The sequence below is a fragment of the Camponotus vicinus genome, unplaced genomic scaffold (genome assembly GCF_025532165.1).
Source record: "Camponotus vicinus isolate PSW18456_S1 unplaced genomic scaffold, iyCamVici1.0 SCAF_7, whole genome shotgun sequence".
NCBI lineage: Eukaryota > Metazoa > Arthropoda > Insecta > Hymenoptera > Formicidae > Camponotus > Camponotus vicinus.
In genome coordinates this window covers 9708890-9727615 of record NW_028141979.1, presented here as the reverse complement: position 1 = coordinate 9727615, position 18726 = coordinate 9708890, and the positions used below count along the sequence as shown (strand labels likewise).

At 26.9% G+C, this 18726-nt stretch overlaps 1 pseudogene; it reads left to right on the top strand.

The window, feature by feature from the left end:
- Positions 1–1875: 1875 nt before the first annotated feature.
- Positions 1876–18726, top strand: part of LOC145974856 (aminopeptidase N-like) — a 30474-nt pseudogene continuing 13623 nt past the window's right edge.

The following is an 18726-nucleotide window of genomic DNA, read 5'->3' as shown; positions in this document are numbered from 1 at the left end:
ATGTTTCGACCATTTTGACATATAGAAAGTGTAAAATTTATAAGCTAAATTTCATTTTGACATTATAAAATTATTGTGTAATTAATTTTATATTATTGCTAGAAAATTATCTAAGCTATATAAAATAATGTCTCATTATCTAAGCTATAAAATTATCTATCTTAAAAACGTATAATATTACCTGTGTTATGTTTTTAAAATATTTTTTATAATGAATATCTAGAGCCAGTAGGATATGTTAATTTGAATGTGTAACGAACGAATAAACAACAAATAATAAAAAATTAACATTTTATTCAAAAAGATGTGTTATAAAAATATTAACATAATTGTTTTTAGAATTTTGTTCGAATGTTTGATACAATCCGCTACATTATCAAAATTTCAAATATTTGATGATATTTGATTTCCGTTCAGTGTTTGTATGTCTTTAATACATTTCTTACTTAAGGAACAGATTGATCTTGAAAATAACATGTTAGTAAACATATAGTCCATATCATGTATAAAATTGCGTTGTTCAGAATATACCTTCATTTCCCATACATTTTAATGCTTATATTATATATATATATATATATATATATATATATATATATATATATATATATGTATACAGGGTGACCCATTTTAACTTAGGCAGCCAAATAATTCGAAAAATAAGCAAGATAGAGAAAAATGTTTTAGACAAAAGTTGTATGGTTTCGAGGGGGCCATAAGATGGTATCATTGGTTTGACCTTGAAGCGTCATTTGAAGGTCACGTGAAGGTCACTTCAATTTTTTTAAATGGAACATCCTATATATTTTTGTACATTCTTATAGCTCATCTCGAGAGCTTTCCAAAACACTATAATTAAGTACATTTTCGTTAAGTACTTTTTGAGTTATGAGGCTTGAAATAATTTCTTAATTTTACATAAACCGTAAAATATCTTGTAAAATATTCATTTTTCGATTACCTTACCTTAATAGTTTTATGTACAAAATAATGAGAGGAATCAATTGGTGTAAAGAAAACACATAGTTGTTTCGAAGAAAAAATATGTAATTTGCAATTAACAATTCCATATTTTTTCTTAAAAACAACTATGTGTTTTCTTTACACCAATTGATTCCTCTCATTATTTTGTACATAAAAGTATTAAGGTAAGATAATCGAAAAATGAATATTTTACAAGATATTTTACGGTTTATGTAAAATTAAGAAATTATTTCAAGCATCATAACTCAAAAAGTACTTAACGGAAAGGTACTTAATTATAGTGTTTTGGAAAGCACTCGAAATAAGCTACAAGAATGTACAAAAATATATAGGGTATTCCATTTAAAAAAATTGAAGTGACCTTCACGTGACCTTCAAATGACTCTTCAAGATCAAACCAATGATACCATCTTATGGCCCCCTCGAAACCATACAACTTTTGTCTAAAACATTTTTCTCTATCTTGCTTATTTTTCGAGTTATTTGGCTGCCTAAGTTAAAATGGGTCACCCTGTATATACATTGAAATATATAATTGCACTAGGAGAAATCTTAAAGATAGCTAAATTGAGATAAATAAGAGTTATGTTTATTGTGCTTGTCCTACTGGAATTATCTAAATACATCCTTCATGTCTCCTAATATTCAAATTCGAAAAACATATTTTATATGTCGTTTTAATAATTTTTATATTTATCTTTTCTAATCATTCCTTTATTTATTAAACTGTATTATTTTAATTTCTTTTTAAATTAATCGTATTTTCTTATAAAGTGTTTTGTAAATTTTCTTGTACCTTTTTTCACACAGAAATTGATTTTATTGCATACTCTTTGCAAATACTTTTTTTCTTAATGAAGAAACGTTCTTTTTATAGATATCCGAGTGAAATTCAACATGACATTCTTAAAACTATTATTAAGTAATAGTATAATATACCTTGCCATAGTGACAATAGCGAGTCCTATGGATGGTGAAGAATCAAAAATCAAAGGAATCGATGAAGAATCGAAAATCGTGCGCAGTGTATTAAATAACAAATCAAGCAATATATCAGATAATATACTTCCGATACATTATGACATACAGTTAATGTTACACAATAATTATCTCCATAGCGAATGCATAATCACTTTAAATATTTCTTATGCAAAACAATACATAAGTTTTTATGCACCGGATTCAGCGAGGATAATAGTATCGACATTAACGAATATTAATGATACGGTTTATGAAGCAATCTCAAGAAATTTTATTAAAAACAATATTGTCGTGCTCGATTTCGGTGATGTCTCGTTGCGTGGAATATACGATCTGTATATAGAGTATGAAATCTCAATTAATATCGTAAGGGAATCTTTCGGAATTCCGTACATAAACAAAGATGAAGAAATAGAGTAAGTAAAAGAATATATGAAATATCAAAAACAAATTATACATTTGTGCATTCTACGCTTACACTTATCTAATATTATTCATTATTTAATGTTTATCATTAAAATACGGCAGGTGGTTAATCGCAACAGGTATCAAAGCGAAAAAACAGCAAATATTTCCATATTGGGACAAGCCAGAATTAAGAAGTACTTTTGATATTTTCATACTGCATCATTCAAAATACAAAGCTTTGTCAAATATGCCGACAAAAACTACTATATTTATGTCCGATATTATGATGTGGACATATTTTCACAAGACTCCTTTGATCTCCATAGATAGTGTAGCATTTCTAGTATCGGGTTTTCATCAGATCATCCTCTCGGATAATAAAACAATTCGTTCATCCATATGGTTCAGACCACATTCGGAACCGCATCTAGAATTTGCGAAAACTGTTATTTCTTCCGCTAGTGTATACATTCGTAATTGGAATATTTGGAGGAGAGAACTTGCGCGGACCTCTGTTTCATTTGAGAGCAAAGTGGATCATGTCGTAATCCCGGATTTACAAAATGATATGGAACAGACTTTGGGTTTCATTTTTTATCGGTAATATATATAGTTGAAAATATAGGTATATTTTAAAAACTATTTTAATTACATATTATATTGTAATCCATTTATATAAGAAATTATATTAATATCCAAAATTTTTCATACATATTAGTATAATTATTTTTAGAGAAGCAGATATCACTTATAATGAAGAATTAGATCCTGTCGCATATAAAACGATAATTGCGCGCTTAATTGCACGTGGGATGGTACAAAAATATATTAGAAATCTATTCAGACCAACTTACTTATGGCCTCATACATATTTAAACGAAGGATTTAATATATTTTATCAAGCATACATTATCGGCAAGGTTATTTTATTACTAACGCTATTTGAATACGCAATCAAATGATTAATAATTTAGCAATATAAATAATTGTTAAATATTTGTGCAAATATTCTGTTTTATTTCTTAAATATAAGAAATTATAAGAATCCAAGTCTCTATAATTTCTAGAAATCCGGTGAAAGAAATTTAGCAAGAACTAAATATGTATATGTTTTTGTATGAAAATTATCGCAGAAAAATTTACACACACAAACACACATACAAACTTTATTCTTAACAATAGCATATAATAAGCTAATTTTGATATGTACGAAAAACTTTTTCTTTTTGATTATTTATGATAAGTTATGATTATATCGAATTGATTTTAGGCTCTGCCAAATTCCCGGATGATGGATTTGTTTGTAGTTCAAGTTCAACATGAATTACTCTATCTAAATACTTATGTTGTTATAAAATCTACTATAGAATATAATATAAGCTATCGTGAAAATTATATACAGTCTTCTCTTTTTCATATTAAAGGTATGCGTATAACACTGCATAATTAAGCAATTAAATAATTATAAATTTCTGAATGTTAATTTCATAGAAAATGAGAAAAGTCATTTATAAACAAAAGACCCTGTACGATTCTTATGGAAATTGAATTTTGAAGTTTGGTGAAATTTGCAGAAACTCTGGAAATAAATAGTTTGTGGCAAATCAAAAGTCACATTAACCGCGATATCGTTTGATAGAGCCATTTCGTCGCTACAAGCGTTCAAATGTCGAATTAAATGATGTATTATTGAGTAGAATCCCACACAGTTGATCACTTTTATTAATACATAGATATTATATTTACGTGGAAAATATGTACGTAAATGTATATATAGGGTGTCCATAAACTTCCCATATCCTATATTTCTGAAACGGTTCAAAAATTACGAAAAATCATGAAACAGGTGTTTAATTATTTTGAGAGGCTAGTCTTTTAAAGCAATTAGAGAAGCTGTATTTCTCTCCCATCCGAAGAGGAATATTTAGGGAAAACCTATATAATAACTATACTTTTAATTAATTATATTTTATCATATATCAAATATCATGTTATGGTGATGACAGCGGCGATGATGCTACACACACATTTTTTCCATGTAAATATATTAGTAAAATGTATTAATAAAAATGATCAACTGTTTATGACATTCTAATATATTATTTACTTTATTTAATATATTATTTACTGTTCTTTAATAATATTGAAATAATGCCTTATTTCGATATTTCAATAAATTGACTTGTAGCGACGAAATCACTTCATCAACCTTATCACATTTATTTTGACATTTTTTTAAATTTTTATTGTGTTTTCACGTAAAGGTAATTATGCATAAAAATGGCCCAGCTTCGCACAAATGTGTTATTGACGTATGTTGTGAAGATGTTATCCCTGATTAACATTCTGAAGGTTTTAGCCGGTCAAAGTAATGAGACATTAGTGCGAAGGTGGCCTCTTTTTATGCATAATTACCTACGTAAACTATATATTTCCAAAATTCAGCAAATTCAATCAAAATTCAAATTTCTTCGAATTTCAATTTCTATAAAAGAACCGTGCAAGGCCCTTCATTTGTAAAATTTAATATATTTTTTCATAATATTTGCAACAACGTAATAATATCTAACTTTAAAATTAAATTTTTATATAATTTTTGGATAATTCTATAATGTGTAATTTTTTTTAAATTATAACTATACATGTTTATCTAAGATTTCAAAAAATCATAATAAAATATAAAATTAACTGATTCCTTATAATTGTCTAATTTATTATTTTTAACAAATTCTTAATCATTCACTATTTATCTATTATTACAAATATTTTCGTTGAATTGTATTTATCAATCTTTTATAGCTGCTTACTTAGATTTAATTACACAAACTTTGGGTGTGATATATTTAATTTTATTAATTACATATATATTCACAAACCTTTATTGCGCATTGCAGTAAAGACATTTTAAATATACTAAATTCTTTTTCTTTCAAACATTATAGGATCCATTATATGGCCCATGTTAATATGAACATTACCACTTCATGCATTTTCAAAGGGATTCATGAAATATTTGGATAATCAGTAAGTATAATGGGTAAATATTTCAATGAAGGGAGCTCGCCTCGATTACCTTGACTTTGACATATGTTGTCAAGGTCAGTGCCCTGAGTAACATCCAAAAGGTTTTAGCCGTCGCTCGCTGTTCGTTAAAAAATTATTAGTAAAAGAATTTCACAATTTTAATGCTTTTTATCTCTGAAAATATTGATTTGAGAAAAAAAATTTTTAAGCAAAAAATAAAGCCGCTGAAAAACTCTACAAAAAAGGTTATATGCAAAAAAAGTCATATTTTTTTCATAAACCTACTATTTTAGCTGTTATATGAAAAAATTATAATTTTAAATACACTTAATATAAATTAAATTTATATAGAATTTTTAATACAATTGAATACAATAAAAAAATATCACAAATGTATGTGTACACACACATACACACACACGCGCGGACGCGCGGGGTGCAAGGGGGGGCCTTCGGCCCCCCTCCCTCAACCGCTCCGTTGGTAGGCAAGGTGGACTTCGCTTTACAACTTACAGCATACATTCATTGTGATTCAACTTTTCACAATGCGTCCTCTACCGGTGGGGTAGTTGCGGGAAGGGGGGCCAAGGTCACCCCTTGCGCCACTCCACGCGCGCTCGCGCGCTTGTGTGTGTGTATACAATTATATTAAACTTCATAAATTTCTATCTCTGTAAGAGTTACATTATAGATTAGAATACGAAAATAAATTATGTGTAAATTATGATCTTTTTTCTTATTATTTATTTATCAATTTTAATATTATGTTAAAATTATTATAATGTTAAATCTTATAGACTTATTAAGCCCGAAGCAACAACTACCGATCATTTATGGGACGCTATGAGATCTAAGATGATTGAATTGAATTTTAAGTATGATTTTAATATAAAAAATACGATAAATTCGTGGATTATGCAGAGGTATCCTTCCGTGTTGGAGGTGACGCGAAATTACTCTACTTATCATGTAACTGTATCGGTACAATTTTACAACAAATTAGATGAGAAACAATTATATATACCTGTTACTTATGCTACGGAGTCGAATCCCAATTTTATCATAACTTGGACGAATAGTTTGTTAACACCATGGCATTCAAAAATTGAATTTTTCTTTTCTGACAATAATCAATGGATTATTTTCAATTTACAACAAGCTGGTAAATACTGAATAATAAATCTACATCTATATTGCCTATTTATTATATAATAAATTTACAATTATATTGTATATAATTTCAAGTATATATATTTCAATATGAAAATACATATATTTGTATAATTATTATTTTGTAGACGAAGCCAATTTTATGTTTGCACTAAATTGCATATCCAAATTGTCAGAATTGTTCAATTATTATACATACATACATACATACGTATGTATTTGTATGTATACGTATGTATACGTATGTATGTATTGCGAGTTGCAGACTGGAACTGTTGGTATGTTCAGTATTAAGAATAATTCTCATAATAACTTTATTTGATTACATTACACTACAAAAATGTTTAGCAATGTCAAAACAGATGACTACAATAATTGCTCATAATGACGACCACCAATTTCGATGCAAGCATTGCACCTGCGAAGCATGGTACACTCTTTCCAAAATGTTAGACGTCATTTGTATTTCTCGTTGTCATTATGAGCAATTATTGTAGCCATCTGTTTTGACATTGCTAACCATTTTTGTAAGTGTAATGTAAATAAATAAAGATATTATGAGAATTATTACTAATACTAATATTCCTAATACCAACAGTTCCAGTCTGTATCTCGCAAACGGTGTGTTTCCAGACATAAGTCCGTTATTAAAAGTTAGTCTTTGAACCCTTTACATACCCTAGAAGTTTGTAACAGGTATTCATATACTTATATTTACATATATATATATATATATATATCATATATATCATATATGATATCTATTTTAATTAAAAATAATCATAAGATGTATTAAAACTCATATATATAATATAAGATATAACAAAAAATATTGCAAAAATATTGAAATTTTAACAATATATTTGAAATTTTCATTTCTTGCTGTAATATGTAGAATTGCTGATACAGCCTTCATGTTACATAATAAGAACGGAAGATGCAAACATCTCTAATTATAATAATATATTTAATTTCGTAATATTTTTAACATCACGAAATATGTTTATAATTAATATATATCATTTTAAAGTATTTAATAATCAACAAAAGTAATTTATTTTATAACAGGATACTATCGCGTCAGTTATGATATTGCGAATTGGCAAAAAATTGCACAATACTTAAATTCTCAAAAATATAGTAATATACATGTTCTCAATCGAGCGCAAATCATCAATGATGCGTTTCATTTTGCGATAGAGAAGAAACTTCAATTCTCCGTATTTTGGGAAATCACTTCTTATTTGGTACAGGAAAGAGATTATATAGCATGGTATCCTATGCTCAAAGCATTTGAATTTTTGTCGAACATCTTTCCATTCTTAAATTTTTATCCTGAATTTAAGGTATATATATATATATAATAACATTTTTTTATAAAGAAATTATCCATTACATCAATTATCTATTTTATAATACAACGATTTCATATCATAATAATGAATTCTTTTAAAAATATATATATGTAGTGAGTTAAACAAAAAAATTAATTATACATTATTATTTAATTTTTTTTGTATCAAAATTCAGAAATTTAAATTCAAAAGGCGCTTATGTTACATATTTGTTATATATTTTTTCTTTACATTTACTACAATCACATAAATTTTAAATATTTCATCAAGTTATTTCTCTATAATACGTTAGTATTTACATGATAATTGTTGATCAATTGTGTAATTATTATTTAATTAGTTTTAGGAAATTATAGAACACAGTATATAACACAATTACCTTTCTTATATTAATTTTCTTTCGTAGTATTCGAATATTTACGATGTTAAAAATATACAAACATTTTGCAGAGAAACTGATTTATATAATATTAAGATAATCTTTTTACATTATACAACACATAATAATTTAATATACATATATTAATCCACTTGTAAATGCTTGTTTTATAAAGGAAATTGATATTTAAAGTTTAAAATACTTAAAATCTATATTTGATACGCCACAGATTTAAATTAAGAAAATAATAATTAAGAAAATAAAAATTATATATCAACATCGATACATCAATCGATACATCAATATGCACAGACTAAAATATATGTACAAAGTGTCTCGTAAAGCTTGATCGCGCGTGCCTCGACTCTAGTTTTTTCATTGCTATGCGACATTCGCCGCTGGCACACTTATCGCGCATATCCTACGATATAGTCTCGCGAAAGGCACGCTTATTCACATTTTTAATTAATATTTTAATAATTATTACGAAAATTGTAGAATGGTAAAGAATCTTTCTGTTCAATTTATTGCGTTCTACCCACTCACGAACGTTAGCACAATTTTATGAAATACTTTATATATCGATATGTGTGTTAAAGATTCATTAAATGATATAAAATCCATACCTATTTAGATGATAAAATATATACACAATTATTCACACACAAATAAGAAATTGGTTAATCTACTTATTATGATATTGATGCTACGAAGTCACATAAATATTAGAGAAATATGAAAGAAAATTATTTAGTGAAAACGTTTATTTGCGCGTACATTATATCTGTTCTTGTAAATAATGAATTAACTAAATATAATGATAGTTATTAAATTTTAGGGAGTGCTAAGGTTTGATTTTATGCAGAAGTTTAGATCTAATTATTGGAATCTGTATGACGAAAGTCACATCAGCGATCATGCTAAATGCTTGAAAACAAATGATAAAATATTAGAATGTTTGGCTTATAGTAAAAATTCTGGAATTATAATCAATTATTTGGAAACAAAAATATCAGATATTTTATTGAAATCTTGGCATAATGTACCTTATATTGAAGTTGCATCGATAGAGCGAGCTTATGCCTCAACTGCTAATATTTTCCTTTCTGTTCTTGAGAGGAATACTAAGTACATGCTTACAAGTATATTAAGTTTGTTAATTGCAAATTACATATTTTTTCTTAAAAACAATTATGCGTTTTCTTTACACCAATTGATTCCTCTCATTATTTTGTACATAAAAGTATTAAGGTAAGATAATCGAAAAATGAATATTTTACTAGATATTTTATGGTTTATGTAAAATTAAGAAATGATTTCAAGCCTCATAACTCGAAAAGTACTGAATGAAGAAATACTTTATTATAGTGTTTTGGAAAGCTCTCGAAATAAGCTACAAGAATAAGTAATAAAAAATTGGGCTTCCCATTTAAAAAACGGAAGTTGACCTTAAAATAACCTTGGAAATGACCTTTAATGTCGAATCCAAGGTCACTATTAAATAGCACCCTTTGTTCCCTACAACTTTTATCCGAGTCGTTTTCCTTCAAACGTTGATCCTGAAAAGTTATGAGGGTGGAACTTTTAAAATGGGACACCCACACACACACACACACACACACACACACACACGTATATATGTATGTAATATACCATATATATCATATATGACATAAATTTTAATTACAAATAATCATAAGATGTATTAAAACTCATATACATATAAGATATAACAAAAGATATTGCAAGAATATTGAAATTTTTACAATATATTTGAAATTTCCATTTCTTGCTGTAATATGTAGAATTGCTGATACAGCCTTCATGTTAAATAATAAAAAACAGAAGATGCAAACTTCTCTAATAATAATAATATATTTAATACTGAAATATCTCGAAATATGTTTAATCAATATACAGGGTGAGCTATTTTAATTTACGCACGCAATTATTTCGGAAACAAAGCATTTTAGAGAAAAATGTTTCAGACAAAAGTTTTATGGTTTAGAGGGGGCCATAAGATGGTATCATTGGTTTGACCTTGAATAGTTATTTGAAGGTCACATGAAGGTCACCTTCAATTTCTTAAATGGAACCTACTATTTGTCATTGCATATTCTTGTAGCTTATCTCGAGAGCTTTCCAAAACACTATAATTAAGTACCTTTTCGTTAAGTACTTTTTGAGTTATGAGGCTTGAAATAATTTCTTAATTTTACATAAACCGTAAAATATCTTGTAAAATATTCATTTTTCGATTATCTTATCTTAATACTTTTATGTACAAAATAATGAGAGGAATCAATTGGTGTAAAGAAAACACATAGTTGTTTTTAAGAAAAAATATGGAATTGTTAATTGCAAATTATATATTTTTTCTTCAAAACAACTATGTGTTTTCTTTGCACCAGTTGATTCCTCTCATTATTTTGTACGTAAAAGTATTAAGGTAAGATAATCGAAAAATGAATATTTTACAAGATATTTTACGGTTTATGTAAAATTAAGAAATTATTTCAAGCCTCATAACTCAAAAAGTACTAAACGAAAAGGTACTTAATTATAGTGTTTTGGAAAGCTCTCGAGATAAGCTACAAGAATATGCAATGACAAATAGTAGGTTCCATTTAAGAAATTGAAGGAGACCTTCATGACCTTCAAATAACTCTTCAAGGTCAAACCAATGATACCATCTTATGGCCCCCTCGAAACCATAAAACTTTTGTCTGAAACATTTTTCTCTAAAATGCTTTGTTTCCGAAATAATTGCGTGCGTTAATTAAAATGGCTCACCCTGTATATATATATATATATATATATATATATATATATATATATATATATATATATATATACACGTATATACATATATATAACATATCATATATATCATATATGATATCAATTTTAATTAAAAATAATCATAAGATGTATTAAATTTCATATATATAATATAAGAAATAACAAAAGATATTGCAAGAATATTGAAATTTTAACAATATATTTAAAATTTTCATTTCTTGCTGTAATATGTAGAATTGCTGATACAGCCTTCATGTTACATAATAAGAACGGAAGATGCAAATATCTCTAATTATAATAATATATTTAATTTCGTAATATTTTTAACATCACGAAATATGTTTATAATTAATATATATCATTTTAAAGTATTTAATAATCAACAAAAGTAATTTATTTTATAACAGGATACTATCGCGTCAATTATGATATTGCGAATTGGCGAAAAATTGCACAATACTTAAATTCTCAAAAATATAGTAATATACATGTTCTCAATCGAGCGCAAATCATCAATGATGCGTTTCATTTTGCGATAGAGAAGAAACTTGAATTCTCCGTATTTTGGGAACTCGCCTCTTATTTGGCACAGGAAAGAGATTATATAGCATGGTATCCTATGCTCAAAGCATTTGAATTTTTGTCGAACATCTTTCCATTTTTAAATTTTTATTCTGAAATAAAGGTATATACAGGGTGACCCATTTTAACTTAGGCAGCCAAATAACTCGAAAAATAAGCAAGATAGAGAAAAATGTTTTAGACAAAAGTTGTATGGTTTCGAGGGGGCCATAAGATGGTATCATTGGTTTGACCTTGAAGAGTCATTTGAAGGTCACGTGAAGGTCACTTCAATTTTTTTAAATGGAACATCCTATATGTTTTTGTACATTCTTGTAGCTCATCTCGAGAGCTTTCCAAAACACTATAATTAAGTACATTTTCGTTAAGAACTTTTTGAGTTATGAGGCTTGAAATAATTTCTTAATTTTACATAAACCGTAAAATATCTTGTAAAATATTCATTTTTCGATTACCTTACCTTAATAGTTTTATGTACAAAATAATGAGAGGAATCAATTGGTGTAAAGAAAACACATAGTTGTTTCGAAGAAAAAATATGTAATTTGCAATTAACAATTCCATATTTTTTCTTAAAAACAACTATGTGTTTTCTTTACACCAATTGATTCCTCTCATTATTTTGTACATAAAAGTATTAAGGTAAGATAATCGAAAAATGAATATTTTACAAGATATTTTACGGTTTATGTAAAATTAAGAAATTATTTCAAGCATCATAACTCAAAAAGTACTTAACGGAAAGGTACTTAATTATAGTGTTTTGGAAAGCTCTCGAAATGAGCTACAAGAATGTATAAAAATATATAGGGTATTCCATTTAAAAAAATTGAAGTGACCTTCACGTGACCTTCAAATGACTCTTCAAGGTCAAACCAATGATACCATCTTATGGCCCCCTCGAAACCATACAACTTTTGTCTAAAACATTTTTCTCTATCTTGCTTATTTTTCGAGTTATTTGGCTGCCTAAGTTAAAATGGGTCACCCTGTATACATATATATATATATATATATATATATATATATATATATATATATATAGATTGATACATAAAACGAAAATTACAACAATAATAATATTAATACTGCTCGTGTGTTGCAAACCAATAATAAAAATTAAAAATTCCAGGGCCAATAATACGAGCAAATAACTAAGGTCTAAATAAAATAAATTAAATACATATAATAATAAATTCGTTTAATAAAAAACAAAAACGTTTCGACTTTACTTAGTCTTCTTCAGTAAGAAATATAACAAAATCAACGAAGTGCCGCATAGAGAGAAAAAAAATCATAAGTATAAAAAGAAACAATCGTTAGAGCGCTATAAACAAAAAGTGATACAAAAAGAGAGATAGTAGATTGATACAAAAAAAATTAAATAATATAGTATAATTAATTTTTTTGTTCAACTCACTACATATATCTATTTCTAAAAGAATTCATTATTATGATATGAAATCGTTGTATTATAAAATAGATAATTGATGTAATGGATAATTTCTTTATAAAAAAATGTTATTATATTTATATATATATATATATATATATATATATATATATATATAAAATAACATTTTTTTATAAAGATTTTTTTATAAAATGTTATTATATATATATATATATATATATATATATATATATATATATATATATATAATAACATTTTATAAAAAAATCTTTATAAAAAAATGTTATTTTATATATATATATATATATATATATATATATATATATATATATATATAAAATAACATTTTTTTATAAAGATTTTTTTATAAAATGTTATTATATATATATATATATATATATATATATATATATATATATATAATAACATTTTTTTATAAAGAAATTATCCATTACATCAATTATCTATTTTATAATACAACGATTTCATATCATAATAATGAATTCTTTTAAAAATAGATATATGTAGTGAGTTGAACAAAAAATTAATTATACATTATTATTTAATTTTTTTTGTATCAAAATTCAGAAATTTAAATTCAAAAGGCGCTTATGTTACATATTTGTTATATTTATTTTCTTTATATTTACTACAATCACATACATTTTAAATATTTCATCAAGTTATTTTTCTATAATAATAATACGTTAGTATTTACATGATAATTGTTGATCAATTGTGTAATTATTATTTAATTAGTTTTAGGAAATTATAGAACACAGTATATAACACAATTACCTTTCTTATATTAATTTTCTTTCGTAGTATTCGAATATTTTCGATGTTAAAAATATACAAACATTTTGCAGAGAAACTGATTTATATAATATTAAGATAATCTTTTTACATTATACAACACATAATAATTTAATATACATATAATAATCCACTTGTAAATGCTTGTTTTATAAAGGAAATTGATATTTAAAGTTTAAAATACTTAAAATCTATATTTGATAAACCACAGATTTAAATTAAGAAAATAATAATTAAGAAAATAAAAATTATATATCAACATCGATACATCAATCGATACATCAATATGCACAGACTAAAATATATGTACAAAGTGTCTCGTAAAGCTTGATCGCGCGTGCCTCGACTCTTGTTTTTTCATTGCTATGCGACATTCGCCGCTGGCACACTTATCGCGCATATCCTACGATATAATCTCGCGAAACGCACGCTTATTCACATTTTTAATTAATATTTTAATAATTATTACGAAAATTGTAGAATGGTAAAGAATCTTTCTGTTCAGTTTATTGCGTTCTACCCACTCACGAACGTTAGCACAATTTTATGAAATACTTTATATATCGATATGTGTGTTAAAGATTCATTAAATGATATAAAATCCATACCTATTTAGATGATAAAATATACACAATTATTCACACACAAATAAGAAATTGGTTAATCTACTTATTATTGATATTGATGCTACGAAGTCACATAAATATTAAAGAAATATGAAAGAAAATTATTTAGTAAAAACGTTTATTTGCGCGTACATTATATCTGTTCTTGTAAATAATGAATTAACTAAATATAATGATATAGTTATTAAATTTTATTAATATAATGATATAGTTATTAAATTTTAGGGAGTGCTAAGGTTTGATTTTATGCAGAATTTTAGATCTAATTATTGGAATCTGTATGACGAAAGTCACATCAGCGATCATGCCAAATGCTTAAAACAAGAACTCGCAAAGTGGGAGTGTATTATAAATGAAAATCCTTGCGAAGAGAAGTCTAAGCGTCATTTGAAATGGCATCTAGCAAATCCTAAAGAAAACAAGTACTTCTTTTCATAATATTTTATTCTTTTTCTAGGATTATTATTTTATATTCTGCATATGTTTGAGAAATTAGTTATCACTTATATCAAAAAATTATTTATAAAATACTAAAGAAACTATTAACACAATTTCGATTAGAAGATTTTTATTTCTTTTCTGGACTGTCTTCTGTAGACTTTTGCCTGGATGGAAGAGGTGGACATATTGCAATGGTTTGAAAACGGCAGATCGTGATACATGGAATAAAGTTTTTACTGATTACATGAATGGAAATGATAAAATATTAAAATGTTTGGTTTATAGTAAAAATTCTGAAATTATAATCCATTATTTAGACACAAAAATATCAGAAATTATATATAAATCTTGGTATAATGTATCTGATATTCAATTTGAATGGATAAAGCGAGCTTATGCCTTAACTGCTAATATTTTCCTTTCTGTTCTTGAGAGGAATACTAAGTACATGCTTACAAGTTTATTAAGTAATTACGAAACAATGAGACACAGGTAACGATATCATTTAATAAAGATATACTACACATAGATGTGAAGATTTTATTGTACGAATTAGTTATAATATTGTTTTATTTTTTATAGAAAAGTCAATGGGATTGTAACATTAATTGTTATAATTAACAATGCGTATTCTAAGGAACAGTTGGATGAGGTAAATTTTAAATAAATCAGATTTCTATATTTTATATAATATTTTTCTATAGTTCTGTTCATAATGATACTCTGTATTTATGACAGTGCAATTATTAAATAGAAAATCATTTATTGATAATAATTATTAAAATAATCCATTTTAGATAAAGGACTTTGTAAAAAAGGAGATCAAAAGTTCAATCATTCAGTTACCGATATTGAACAGAAGATGGGAACACGCTGGTCGGAGATCGAAAAACAGATAAATTATTTTCGATCTTTATTTAACAATTGAATAACGAAATCTTTAAGATATTAACTGTTTAGAAATTAAAAATACAGCATAAATGATTGTAATAATATTTATAAATGTATATACTTAATTATTCACTAATGTCATATAGGAATTAATAATTGTTTATATGTATTTTATCAATATAATATTAATTGTACAATATAATATTAAAAATATTGTGTTGTATAATATTGTATGAAAATATTATATTATATTACAATATAATTCATATTATAAATATTATATATATTTTTAATATTATATTTTATTACATATTATATTATATTACTTTTCTGTGTTACAAATTTAATGCATAGATATTGATTATATATTTACGCGTGTTTATTTTACACAGATATGTACATATACAGGATGTTTCCAGTATCTCGGTACAAAGTAAAACCATAAGTAGATCTCGCTAAACTGGACTAAAAAATCCTATATCATTTTGCAAAAAACCACGTAAAATTTCGAGATATAAATTACAAAATATTTAGTTACAATAGGACGACCTTTCTCGCGGCGCGCTTCTAGTCTCGCGTATTGGCCGATCGTTTTTAATTAATGGTTTTACTTTATTGCGAGATACTGGAAACACCCTGTATATATTTTAATCATATACTACAATATTAATTATATAGAAAACTTGACTCTAAAAGACGCTTCTTTTTTAAATAGAAAAAATTTCACAGACAATATGAAAGTTTTTTAAAGTATTGTTTTATTAGCAGATTTATTGCATAGTAATAAGATCAGATAAATACATTTAAACTCTCGTGTGCATTTTTTTTATCTCAGAATATATTAAAATATTGAAATATAAAAAAGTAAAAAAGATTTAATTTCTTTTTCTCCCCTTTGCTCTCGCTCTCCCTTTTTCACTGATTTCTGTATTGTAATAAATTAATAATCACGAATATGTTCCCATCCGAATCGTCATCCGTAACAACTGTATTATTGTGCATTATATTCGGATTAAATTTTGCGGTAATACAAAAACACATGCAAATTGTCACGTTGAACACGTTAAATTATTTATTTATATTGCGTACTAATATATTAATCATATTATAATCGTTGCAAATCTATTCTTAAATATATCTAAGTTGAACTTATTTAACTTAGAAAAACTAAAAAAATGCATAAAAATATGCTAATCAAAATGGAAACAGAATTAAAGAATTAAAATCTCGAATTTGAAAAAATATGTGATCTTATAAAGCTATCACATTATATAAATATGTTATTGAAGAAATGTCAGTAGTGATCGATCTAAAAATGATACCAAAAATATCTCGCGATATTTATTACTTGAAGAAATATAGTTTACACTTCTATCGCGCTTATATTGTAGTTACATTTTCCGTAATGCGGAAATCTCAGGCAAATCTCTCGAGGCTGCTTGACCGAATCATCAATACTCGAGTATCAATTTCCCATTTGCACTAATATCGACGATATACTCTGCTATCAGTATTTGAGTTCACGAAGCCAAATCCTCTCGGATAATCCTAATCGTCGAAACGATGCAACGTTTTATCTGCTAATCTCGCACTGGACGCCTACGACGATCGAATCAGATTGACGTTTAAGATTGTCGTTTAAGATTTATATCTATCCATGAAAGAGATTTTTATCGGATCGCGAAAAAGAGGGAGAGACGAGCTCAGAGGAGTATATATTGTGTATGGTATGTGAGAGTGTGTATAATATATTATAGCCAATAATTATACACATGTATATTAATACATAAAAAGATTGTATTCATTATTATTATTTATATATAATTAAAGTCAATGCAATAGTCTATTTATTATAGCTAATTGTTCGCGAGCGAATCCGACAGTGGACAGTAAGAGCGGAAGGTCTTTCAGTAAAAAAAGTGCGCCACGTTTGACAAAACGAAAAGTGACATTTATTAAAGTCAAACTTAAAAGACAAGTGTTTAGTGCAGCGATTGAGTGATTCGCGGAACAGCGGTCTTTGCGAGCGGAATCGCGAGCGATGCAGCGATATAAAAGCGTTTTTCGAATTCGTAAGCGGTCGTATAATGCGGTTAATCAGCGGTTTTATCTAAGAGATTGCGGAAAGTCCAAGAGAGTAAGCGATCGTATAATGCGGTTTACTATGCGGTTTAACTAAGCGGTTTAACAAAGCGGTTTGACGAAAAGTGCGAGACTTCGACTTGCTCGCGTGCGGTGCCCGTTATAAGGCGAGCGGAATTTTGGGCCCGTAGCGACGTGGCCCAATAATTTTTGTGCTTTAGCGGTGACCTCATGGCGCCGCGCGTAATTGGCCGCCGATGAGGTCTAAGGTAGACAATTCTTTAATTGTCATGCGCGCAACCTTTTTCTGTCAGCTGATTGGCAATCAGCTGATCGTGACGTATGGGCGCGCATGCCCATACGCCTCTCTTATTTTGTCGACGGTTGATGTTGTTGTTGTCAATGTTTATAATCAGCGTTTCTCGGTCGAAGAAAAAATGCGAGATAACGGGAACGGTCGCGTTTTTGTGAAGGGTCGAAAGCTCGAGAAGATTCTTGACGCCCGTTAAATTTGAATCCTCGAGTTATAGAATATAATTTGAAATATTTGCGAAATTGAATTCCAGATGATTTTTATGATTTTCGAACACTAATATTCAAGCGATACTGCTACTATTTTCGAAGACTTAAGGGAAAACATACACCCAGATGGGTCAGAAAAAACGATTTTTCAATTTCTGCATTTTCTTATACAGGGTTTACCAAAAGTGTGGAAACCCCTTAATATTTCGAGAAATACGCATTTTTAAAAAAAATGTTTCATACAAAAGT